Consider the following 12210-nt stretch of genomic DNA (forward strand, 5'->3'; position numbering starts at 1 on the left):
TTGGTCATTGGGCACATAGGCAAAAGCCTGGCACCTTTGTTGGAAAATTTCCCGTAACTTTTTTGCATTATGTTTTTGAAAGTGTGCATTAACAGTATTTGCCCAAGTCAGTTATTTCATTAAGGTTTGCAAAATGAAGATTTTACAAATCTGTCATTTCTGTTGTTTTTATTAGCTGGAATTCCTTTATATATAAAAACCTTGCTCCACCCAGTAGGGCTGTTTGGGTACATGGAATATACTCATACCAGAATGGCAGGGTAAATATTTCATCCTTTCCTCTTACTATTTTTCAGAGTAATTTTTGGTGCCCTGGCAACTCTAATTGGTGTCCAGTGAGTTAAAAAAAAAGTTTTTCCCTTTAGTATCACTAGATACAGCTTTTTTTTTTAAATTCACTGTTTTTAGTCAATTGTAGTCATTGTTCTTTTGTTGAAATTATCACCCTTGGCCAGTAGAACTTCATCAAGCTGGCTCTTGAGTGAAAAGGAGGTTTTTAATTGAAATATTATTTTATCATAGTACAGGTATCTAGGTTATCTGCATCTTTCTTCATCTTTAATACATCTTTATAAAGAATAAAATAGCACATTTGTGGGAAGGTTTGGTGTGCTTTTTAAATCATAGCAAACTACCACTGAAGATTTTGTTTAGTTCTCTGAAGTGTGATAACTAAGGAATATACTGGCATGGTAAAAATCCATTTATTGTTCCATTTATAGAGTATTTTTCTTCTGATACTTAACATTGAAGCCTTTCTCTTCCAACTTAAAATAGGATTGTATTTTATATCTTACTACATACAGAACTCAGTTTTTCAAGGTAGAACTGGCTGCTAAATCCCATTTAACTCTTGCATTTGTATTTGTGTTTTACACATTTTTGTAAAAGGATTATAGTTTTTTTGTTTGTTTTGAGAGGGCATTTTATATCTGTAGACCTTGGTGAAGCATGAACTTTGCTTTCTAAGAATACTTGTTTGCTATGTTGATTTTGTGTAAGCCCAATATTGTATTACTTGCCTTTGTATCCATTACATCATTTACTTAAAAAGAGCCAGAAAAGATAGAAATGTATCAAACCAACACATTTTATGACTTAAACTTACACGGTGTTCTATGTCAATTATATCTCAATTTAAAAAAATAATAAAAACAACAAAAACCAAAACGAACAGAAAAGAGCCGGAAAATCTCAGAAAGCAAACTGCCATATTTTTCAGTACTACAGAACACAACAGAAGTGGAAACTGAGAAGGCTAGAAAAGTTACCCTGAACCAAGCCTCTTCCTCAAAATTCAAGAAAAGCTGATTTCACACAAAAATAAGTAACATAAAACTATAATCATGCAAAGTTGTTATAAAAAATGGATTGTAAGGAACAAAATATCCTAAAGACATTGAACACTAGGGGACTCCTGGGTGGCTCCGTTGGTTAAGCGCCTGCCTTCTGCTCGGGTCATGATCCCGGGGTTCTGAGATCAAGTCCCACATCGGGCTCCTTGCTTATCGGGGAGTCTGCTTCTACTTCTGCCTGCTGCTCCCCCGGCTTGTGCACTCTCTCTGACAAATAAATAAAATCTTAAAAAAAAAAAAAAAGACCTTGAACACCAGAACGGCATGCCCATAATAGGTCAGAACTATGACTTATTATTTAAAAATGACTTCTAAGATGTTTTGAAAGTGATACAAAGTATGAAAGAATACCAAAAATCAGAATTTCAAAAACTTGGAAAAGTACTAGAAATAAAAGGAAAAATAATTTGGAAATAAAGACTAAACTAGGATAAACACCAAAGCAGACAGCAGATAATGTCTTACAGGGAAATAGAATGTCAAAAAGTAGGATGGCTTTATAAAAAGGATTCATGGGAAAATGACAAATTTTAGAGATTGAAAAAGAACATATATACAGGACAAATTATATGAGGAATACTTTCCAAAAAGAAAAAAAAAGTACTTGGAGCTACATATTGAAAGAACACCCTGTCTACCTGATGATGTTCTCATGTAAAAACTTTGGATTTGGCTATCTAGATAAAAATAGCAAGTGACTTAGAAGCAGCACTGTGTCAGGAGAAAATAATACATTTAAGATACTTGTGGGGAAAAATGTAAACAAAATAACTCTATTTCCAACAAAACTGATTTTGAAGGGTAAAGATTACTTCTCAGACATCAACTTGCAGGAATTCAAGAAACATGTTTTCCTTGAATGCTTCCTGGGAAATGGACCAGAGAATGTGTTCAGACGAACTAAGTAACTAGGAAGATGTTGACACAAAGTCTATGGTGAGCATTAAATTTGACATCACGTCACCACCCAAGTGCTGACCAGCTTCATTGCTTGAAGCTCAACCCACTGGGTGGATTTTCCCTCATGACTGTCTTTCATGTCTGCTCTGTGGCTAATATGGCAGCAGTCAGTGTTTGACGTACAGCAGTCTGATGCCTCTCTGAGTAAAACTTGTGTTTTTTCTCCCCTGTTAGCTGGTGATAGTGAACTCTTAAGTCGTAGATTGTGAATTGAGGGAGAGCTGTTAGTATCTTGAAGGTGAGTGATGCAGGGTTCTGGGCCACCTTTCATGAAACTTGGGAGCCTGTGATCCTGCTTGGCCCCCATCCTGAATGTACCATGGATCGCTGCCACGCTGGCCAGGCTGGTGGCTGGTGAATCTGACAATACTGAGCTGATGATGGGCCGCTCTGGTCCCCTGGTTGATACACTATGTAATTGATGCTTAGTTACTAAGTCACCTGTGGCGCCCTCTCACCGTGGACGCCACTAAAATCTTCCAAGTCACCCAAGGAATAGTTTGAAGCATTTTCCCCATTGGTTTTGTATTGTCTCAAAAATCCAGAAGCCTACCAAGTGCTCTCTTTCCGTGGTGGGAGGAGGAAGGTACGATAATTTATCCTTCAGAGAGAGGTCTCACCATGTCCCAGTGGTAGAACTTCATAACTGCACCAATGTGGTAAAACTGAATTTTTGGGCTTTACCTCCCACCCTCTGGCATACATTTGCCTTTCCAGGATGTCTGAGTATTTGCCACTTCTTGCAGGTTTAATGAACGTGATGCCATCAATGCACAATATTTGAATGATCGAATTCTCTGACTGTATCTTGTTGATTTGCCCCCTGACATGGGCCAGGGTTCCATTCATCAGGAACCATAAGAACATTTGGGTTCATCAGCGTTACTTATGACCTTGTATCTAACAGCCCTTAAAATATCTGGGTATTTCTCTCTATCTGTGAAAAATGAGGAAGACTTGGAAGAATTGCCAGTGTATATACTTGCTGTGGCATTGAAAATTCCTTCCTCAAATGCAGCTCGTCTCCCATTTCATTTGGGTCTAAGAATTGACTCGTATCTGGAAACTGGGCTATAGGGCAGCTGGCGTCAGTCTTCGTATCTGTTTTTGATCTTTCCAAATTGTAAGTAAAGCAAAACCTCTTTTGGTTTCCTTTCCCTTCTTTTTAGAAAGCATTTTAGTTGCCAAATGAGACATAAATACAGAAAATTAAAATACAGCTTAATGAATTATAAGGTTAGTAATCATGTAATTACCATGCATGAAGAAATAGAATTTTACCTGCAGTTTCCATATGCCCCATTCCAACTCTTCTCCTTCCCCACAAAATTAAACACTACTATATATTTTCTGGAGGTCCAGGTAGGCTTTAAAAGAGTTGGGATTTCTACCTGATGTAGAAAGCTGATGGAAGTTGAAATTCTTAATAAGGTGGTAAGATTTTTGAATGCTAATGAAGGAAAAGCGTGGGTGTTGTAACTCAGATTCAGTTTCCGAAATTAACTGCAGGTTAGTAAATAAGTTGAATCAATATTATTTTAACTTACAATTTAAGTAGGTCATGATTTAAAGTGAAAATAATCTATTTGACATAATTTTAAAAGCTTTCTGAAATGGATATCTGACTGACTCTGTAATACTTGTTTTCTTGACTCAAGGTCCTTTACCTTAATTTTAGTGAACACTCTGATAATGTATTCAGTTCACATGACTGTAGTACTAATTGGTTAATTAAAAAGTAGTGCTTAAAGTTACTGGAATTTTAGAATTTGCTTTTTACAATGATTAAAAGCATGGATTTTGGAGTGAGACTTAAAATACTGTCTGTCTACTAGCTATGTGACCTTGGCTGGACAAGTTACATTTTTGTGCCTCAGCTTCATCAATAAAATGGTAATAATGTTAGTGTCTTCTTCATAAGGTTGTTAGGATTAAATGAATAAATACCTGTAAATCGTTTAGAACACTGCCTGGCATGTACTAAGAACCCATTAAACATTAACCATTATTAAGGAGTTAGCAAGATCAGTTAATATGCTTGCTAATTCACCTCATTTTTAAGAAAGAGCATGTGGTGGATTAAAGATGCCTTCAAATTTTTGACATTCCTCCCCACTGAGAGCCAGGACCTAGTTCTCCTCTCCTGTGTAGGTTTTGTTTTGTTTTGTTTTGTTTTTTTTAATATAAAACCAATACAGTACAGGGAAAGTGATGTTATGCCAGTTCCACAGCTAGCCTGTGAGACGACCAGCAGCTTCTACCTTGGTCTCTTGAAGTGATTTGCCACCATAAGGAGACCCCGTACCCTGCAGGACAGAGATGGAAAAGGCCTGAGACCACTGGAGTGGAGAGGGACTCAGGTGAGCACAGCCTTCCAGTTGCCCAAGGCACTGAGTGTGTGAGTGACGCTGTCCCAGACCCTGCAGCACAGCCTGACTTCCAGGTCTATGTTACCAAGAGCCCATGCACATCTCATGCTGCAGAGAATTATCCAGCCAAGCCTTGCTCGAGCTCCTGATTCACAAGATTGTGAGATATCATGAAATGGTTGTTTTAAACTAAGTTTAGGGAGATAGGTTACACAGCAACTGGAACAGAAGGTGAGAACACAGAACACATAAATGTCTCACCTGAGGGGCACCTGGGTGGCCCACCAAACTCTGCTTTGGCTCAGGTCATGATCTCAGGGTCAAGGGAACAGCCTAACTTGGTTGTGGTGGGGCTCTGCACTCAGCGGGGAGTCTGCTGGAGATCATCTCTCCCTCTCCTTTGCCTCTCGCCCTCTCGTGTGTGCGCATGCGTGCACTGGCACTCTCTCAAATAAATCCTTAAAAAAAATAAATGTCTCACCTAAATATAAATATATATTGATAGGAATAAGACAGAAACCCAGATTCTTTACTCTAGAATGCAATGTTGTAGAATTATAGTTTATTTTCTTTTATATTTAGGTTATTTGATTTTTACATCATTTAAATTTAAGATGCACTGGAGAAGTATTTCAAATGAATCTCCTGGTTCCAATTGCAGCTCTAGAATCAACTACCATGTAAAAGAATATTTGAAAAGAAAGTATTAAAAACAATATAAAACCAAATAAGTGAATTATTTTCTGACATATAAAGTTACTTAAAAATTAACAATATACAAAGTATCTCAAAATAAATCACTGCACACAATTGTTAATGCGAATATTTAAACATCAAAGTTCGCTGAGTTCTTCATATATTTTGTTTGTGCCACCTAGCGCTTACCTAGGCATTACCATAGGGAAATTCTTGGCACAATAAGGCTCCAAGTTTCTGCAAACTGGGAGAAATCTCGGCATTGGGTGCTGGAGTGGGCACATGGACACTAGAAAGGGACTTGGGACTTTTTTCTAAGAGATGGGTCAGTGAACTAGGTTTCTTTGGAGACATCGGGTCACAAATTACCAGGTTATTTCTTGTTAATCTGTGGGACATATTTTATAAATGTTGCCTATCTCTTTCTGGTTGTTTCTTACAAGCAGCTGCTAATTCTTGCCCAAACAGCTTTGAAATGGAATTTAAATAGATTTTCTATTGTTGAAAATAATGTTCGTGTTCCAAGTACTTCAGAAACATTTAACTCAAACTACAGATGTACCTCCATCTTGTGGTGACTATCAGAAGTGTCCAAAATGAAAAAGTTTCAGAGTAAAAACAAGCTGGAAAACCTGAGATGAAAAGCAATTGGTAAATTTAAGCTTTTGGAAATATTGACAACTTTTTTACATCTTCATTTCTTTCTGCCTTTTTTTGAGCCTTGGTATTAATCTTATTGCACATATATACTTTTATCATAAAAGATCAAAAATATTTTTGGAGGAAATGAACATGTATGAATAGGTCATTTTTCAAAGTTTTCTTTTGAGGCAGAATAAAAGGAATATTGATGAACTGAAATATGGAAACACAGAGTTATGTCATTGATTTAAAAAGGAGAAATTAGTATCTAGGAGAAATTAGATCTCAAGGAGATCTGACTCAGTATTTCAAACAGCTGTGCTATGGTTTATTTGACCTACAAAAAGTACATAGTACCTGTAATCCTACCAATCAATATTTGGAAAACTTCTTTCAACAACCAAGTCAAGTAATAGTTGAGCTCTTCATACTTTCTAGAGCCTTGGATTACATCAGAGGAATAAAGACAGCAGAGCTAACATTCCAGCAAAAAGAGATAACAGGAAATAATCATAGTAAATAAGCCACAGAGTAAGTTAAAGGGTAATAGGTGCTATGGGGAAAAAATGATCAGAAATACTGGAGTGTTACACAGCACTCATGGTAGACCTCACTGATAAGGTGAGATCTGTCAGACTTGAAGGGGATGAGGTGGTTAGGGTGGAATTTGGGGAAGGACATTCCAGGCAGATGGAACAGCAAGAACAAAGGCAGGAGTTTGCCTAGTGTGTTAAAGGAAAGCATAGAGGAAGCTAGACTTGAGTGAGCAAGGGGGAGAGTAGTAGGAAAATAAATGAGAGGTAATGGGGGCTCAGATTGCATTGGATCTTCTAGACTTTAATATTTTGACTTATTTTTTGTGGTAGGCAAAATAATGGTCCCAAAAGATGTCAGTGTCCTAATCCCCAGAACATGTGAATATGTTACATTACATGGCGAGGGTAACTATGCAGATAATGATTAAGGGTATGGCCCTTGACAACAAGTACATGAAAGGATGCTCACCATCACTAATCATCAGAAAAATGCAAATCAAAACCACAATGAGATATCACCTCACACCTGTTAGAATAACTATTACCAAAAACACAAGAAATAACAAGTGTTGGTGAGGATGTGGAGAAAAGGGAACCCTTATGTACCGTGATGGGAATATAAATGAATGCAGTCACTATGGAAAACAGAATGGAATTCCCTTAAAAAATAGAACTATCTCGTGATCCAATACTTCCACTTCTGGATATTAAAAACAAAAACACTAACTCAAAGAGATGTATGTACTCCCATGTTCATTGCAGCATAATTTACAATAGCCAAGATTTGGAAACAACCTTAAGTCTCCACAATGGATGAATGGATCAAGGAAATGTAGTATATATACACGAAAGAATATCACTCTGCTATCATTGAATGAAATCTTGTCATTTGCTACAACATGAATGGACCTTGAGGACATTATGCTAGGTGAAATAAGTCACACAGAGAAAGACAAATACCATATGATCTCATTTTATATTTGGAATCTAAGCAAACAAAGACCAATGGAAGAACAACAACAATTACAAAAACCCATGCTCATAGATAACAGAGGAGAGATGGGTGGTTGCCCGAGGGGAGAGGTGTGGGTGGGGTGGCAAAATGGGTGAAGGGGGTCAAAAGGTACGAACTTCCAGTTATAAAATAAAAAAGTCATGGGATGTAATATACAACACCGTGCCTATAGTTAATGCTATAATATGTATTCCAAAGTTGCTGAGTGTAGATCTTAAAAGTTCTCATCGGAAGAAAAAAAAATTGGGGGGTGCCTCAGTGGCTCAATTGGTTGAGCATCAGACCCTTGATTTCAGCTCAGGTTGTGATCTCAGGGTCGTGGGATGGAGCCCCATGAGGGGCTCCCCACTCAGTGCTGAGTCTGCTTGAGAGTCTCTCCCTCTCCCTCTGCCCTTCCCCCTGCTCACATGCTTGATCTCTCTCTAAACAAACAAATTTTTAAAAAGAAAAAAAAAACTGGGGGCACCTGGGTGGCTCAGCTGATTAAGGGACTACTTTTGGTTCAGGTCATGATTGCAGAGTCTTGGAATGGAGCCCCGCATCGGGCTCCTTACTCAGTGGGGAGTCTGCTTCTTCCTCTCCCTCTGCCTCCTGCCCCTGCTTGTGTGCACTAGAGTACTCTCTCTCTCTAATGAATAAATGGAATCTTAAAAAAAAAAAAAATTGTGACTGTGGTGATCATTTCATAATACATTCAAATATTGAATCAGGTTGTATACCTGAAACTTGTACATTAATTGTACCTCAATTTAAAAAAAAAATCCAAAACAAAAGCAAACATCAAAAGGGTATGACCTCAAGGTGGGAAGATTCTCTCTGACTATTCAGGTGGGCCCAATCTAACCATATTAGCCCTTAAACTCGGAGGAGGCCCTCCTCCCCCCAAACCAGAGATGGAGCCTCTTGAATCTGAGAAGAGCCCTCAGCTGACAGCCAGCTGGGAAATGGAGGCATCAGTCCTCCAGCCTTGCACGAAACTCAGTTCTGACAACAGCCTGAAAGAGCAAGGAAACAGATTTTCTCCTAGAGCCCCCAAAAAGAAGCACATCTTTGTGGACTTCTTGATTTTGGCCTCGTGAGACTAAGAAGAGACTCCTCCCAGCCTCCAGACTTCAGACCTATGGGAACTGTAAGATAACAAATTTTGCCCTGTTTTAAGCTGCTAAATTTGTGATAATTTGATTTAGCAGTAATAAAAAACTGAACACTGAGTGAAACAGGAAGGGATTGGATACTTTTTAGTACAGGAGTATCAGGATATAACTTGTGCCCTTTTTGCTAATCATATACATTTCTGTGGTTTCTTGACAACACAAGTGGTTTTTACAATTAATATCTCAGGAAGGGTAATTACCTTTCACCTTTGGTAGTTGAAAGCCCAGTAGTTTATATCCGTGACATAACTTTGGTAGTTTGAAAAGACTTTTACGCTTTCTGAATTTCAGCATTATATATGTCCCCCCCCCAAGAAATACAGATTAATATGATATGGAACAATTTAGTGAATTTAAAGTTATTTCACTCAATTAGGGAAAAATGACACCTATTGTCTGTAGCAAAGCCAACCTGAATTATCTCTGAAGTTAATTTTAATCCTCTACTTTCTTTTTTCCTCTTTTTTTTTTACATTTTCTTCCCCCAAGCTAAATCCTTGTTAGAAACAAAGTAGTAAGGATTAAGTGAAGGATAAAAGGTGCTAAAATTGTCTTTAAGCTCCTGTTTCAATGTTTCTTAACATTGGATATATTTTCCACACCATCCCATTTTGGTTGTCTCAAGCAGAAACAGCACAGGAGTTCAGTGAATCAATCCTCAGTAAATAACTGTTTGTGTTCTAAGCTAGTACAGAATAGTAGCTCAGGGCAACCTATTTCCATTTGAGGCAAGAGATTTCAGTGTGGGACCAAGGAGCTTCTCCAATCAGCTCTGGATAAGAAGTTGTAGCTGTAGGAGAAGCTCTGGGCCTACGTGCAGAAAGGCCGAAAGTGGGATTTAGCAGTTACTAATAGAATGCTTTAAAAAGAGGTCTCCTCGAAATTATCTGCTAATCCTCTGTTGTGCTTTTGTGTTTCAAAATAAATTGACCAACTCTGTGCACTGGAAGGCCACTAACTTTAAAAAATAACTTAAGTGGTAGGATTATATGAGTATTCTTAGGGAGAAATTCCCATGTCCCTGGAGAGACAAGATTTTAATTCTCTCTCTCTTGCTCTTTTTTTTTTTTTTTGGTGGTAAAATGCTGAGCATAGTGTATATGCTGCTTTGACAATTATTCCTAAACTAAAAAAGATGAAGTTACTTTACCTAAGATTAAATTCACGTATGCATTGTAAATTGCACCAAACATTAAGGCAATGGGTTCTGTTAAGTATCAATAAAGCCTGTTCACTTTAGAATAATGCAAATTCTCAAAGCAGCAAGTTCCTATTCCCACTGAAACCCCAACCCCAATGTAACATTGTCAGATTTAAGTTAAAACTTTTAAAATATTAATGATGAATATTATGATTAATTTAGGAAAGAAAATTAATACTCTAAGTTTTGAAATATTAATGATGAGTATTATGATTAATTTAGGAAAGTGAAGTTGGTACTATGAAATGCTGAAAAACCAAGGAGACAGAGGGCTTGTAACATTTAATGTAAACTTATTTACCATGAGTTAAGAGGCTTCACTCTGGAAATTTGTTGGGCAACGCACAATCTTTATTGTTGTGATTCAAGTCAGACCTATTCCACTTCTACAAATTAAATTTCATACACCTGAAACTAATATAATACTGTATGTTCACTAACTGGAATTAAAAAGTAGGTTGCCCATCTGATTCAGTGTTAGGGACACCATGACTTACCTGTGCCAAAGGTAATCTATGTCGAACTATTCTGATTACTGCTTTGGCTTTACTACCCATTTGGCGACCATATCAGCTTTGTCTTTCGCAATCAGCTTGGCGCTATCACTCTGCCCTAGAGAATGCAAGGGACCCAGTTCAATGGCAGGAGCTTCCCCTGTCTTTCCTGACTTACAGAGAACAGCCACCACGGAGTTTTGAGGATCTTGGGTCTCCCCTTATGAATGTATATTGCAAAGCCTTCATGAAAGGAGTGTCCTCTGGCCCTTGCAGACGATATGGTTGGGGGCAGATGAACAAGTCTTATATGATAAATTCACTCTGGCATCCTTGTCTACCTCCACCTTGGATATCTTCCTCTTCCAGTTCCCAAAAGTATTGTCTGGGGACCAATGGGAGTTGTTGAGAGCCTTTCTGGGTGTCCATGAGCTCAAAGTTTTTTTTCCTAATACTAAGACATCGCCTTTTCCATTCTTAAATGAGTGCACAGTGGAGTTTTTCGGAGGCTACATGACATGTGATGATAATATCTCTATGATGGTTTATGGAATATGTGATTGTGTATTCTTGTTTTAAATTTTTTTAGGGGCATGTTTCCAGTAATTTCTAATAGTATAAATGGGTCTTGAGACAAAAAAGTCTGCGAACCAATGTCTTATAATATCTCAAGGAAGTTCTCATTTCAACTTCATTTAGTGTGAGCTACCTCTGATTTTATAGATTTTTTCTCAATTGTTTTTGTATTTTTAATTTCACTGATTTCTGCCATAATATTTATTATATTATTCTTTTGGTTTGCTTTAGTTTAATTTGTTCTTTTTCTGGTTTCCTTTTTAGAAAATATTTTAAAGTAATCTCTACATCCAACGTGGGGTTCAAATTCACAACCCTGAGATCAAGAGTCACATGTTCCACCGACTGAGCCAGCCAGGCACCCCTCTTTTTCTGGTTTCTTAAGGTAGAGCTTAAGTTACTGATTTTTAAATCTTTCTTCTTTTTCAATATAGGCACTTAAAGCTATACATTTTTCCTTAAGCACTGTATCACTATTATTATTAATTACTATTAATAGTAATTACTATTACTATTAACTATACTATACAAATTTTGAAATATATTTTATTTTTCATTTAGTTTAAAATATTTTAATATTTCCCTTGAGACTTTCTCTAACCTGCGAGTTAGACATGTGTTGTTTACTTTTCATGTATTTGAGGATTTTTCAGATACCTTTCTATTGTGATTTCTAGTTCTGCTATGGTCTGAAAATGTACTTTTGTGATTTCTGTTGTTTTAAATTTGGTGAGATTTGTTTTATCGCCTTCAATATGGTCTATCTTATTGCATATGCTGTATACGCTATATACAGAATTATACAGTAATTGGAAATTGACCATATATTAGAATGTTTCAGAATAGAAATGGCATGTAAAATGGTAGATAATCACAAAAATGCCCAATTCTTTACTTTGTGTCTATAGCCCTTGCAATATGACTCAGCAATTCTTTGCGTTACACAGCGGGATCCCTTTCCCTATACCCTGAATCTGGGGTGGCTTAGTGAGTTGCTTTGGCCAATGGAATAAATGGAAATGAGAGTGTAAAAGTTCCCAGTTTAGTCCTTAAAACGCTTGCACTCTTCTAACTCTCTTGCAACCCCACCATCACCATAAAAGCAAGCCTGCATTAGCCTAATGGAGGATGAAAGAGAAGGTAGAACAAGGCCAAGTTCTCCCAGGTATTTAGAATCAATCCAAGCCTGGCCCAGATCAGCAGACCTTCTGC

Source organism: Ailuropoda melanoleuca, chromosome 2, assembly GCF_002007445.2.
Source record: "Ailuropoda melanoleuca isolate Jingjing chromosome 2, ASM200744v2, whole genome shotgun sequence".
NCBI classification, from domain to species: Eukaryota; Metazoa; Chordata; class Mammalia; order Carnivora; family Ursidae; genus Ailuropoda; species Ailuropoda melanoleuca.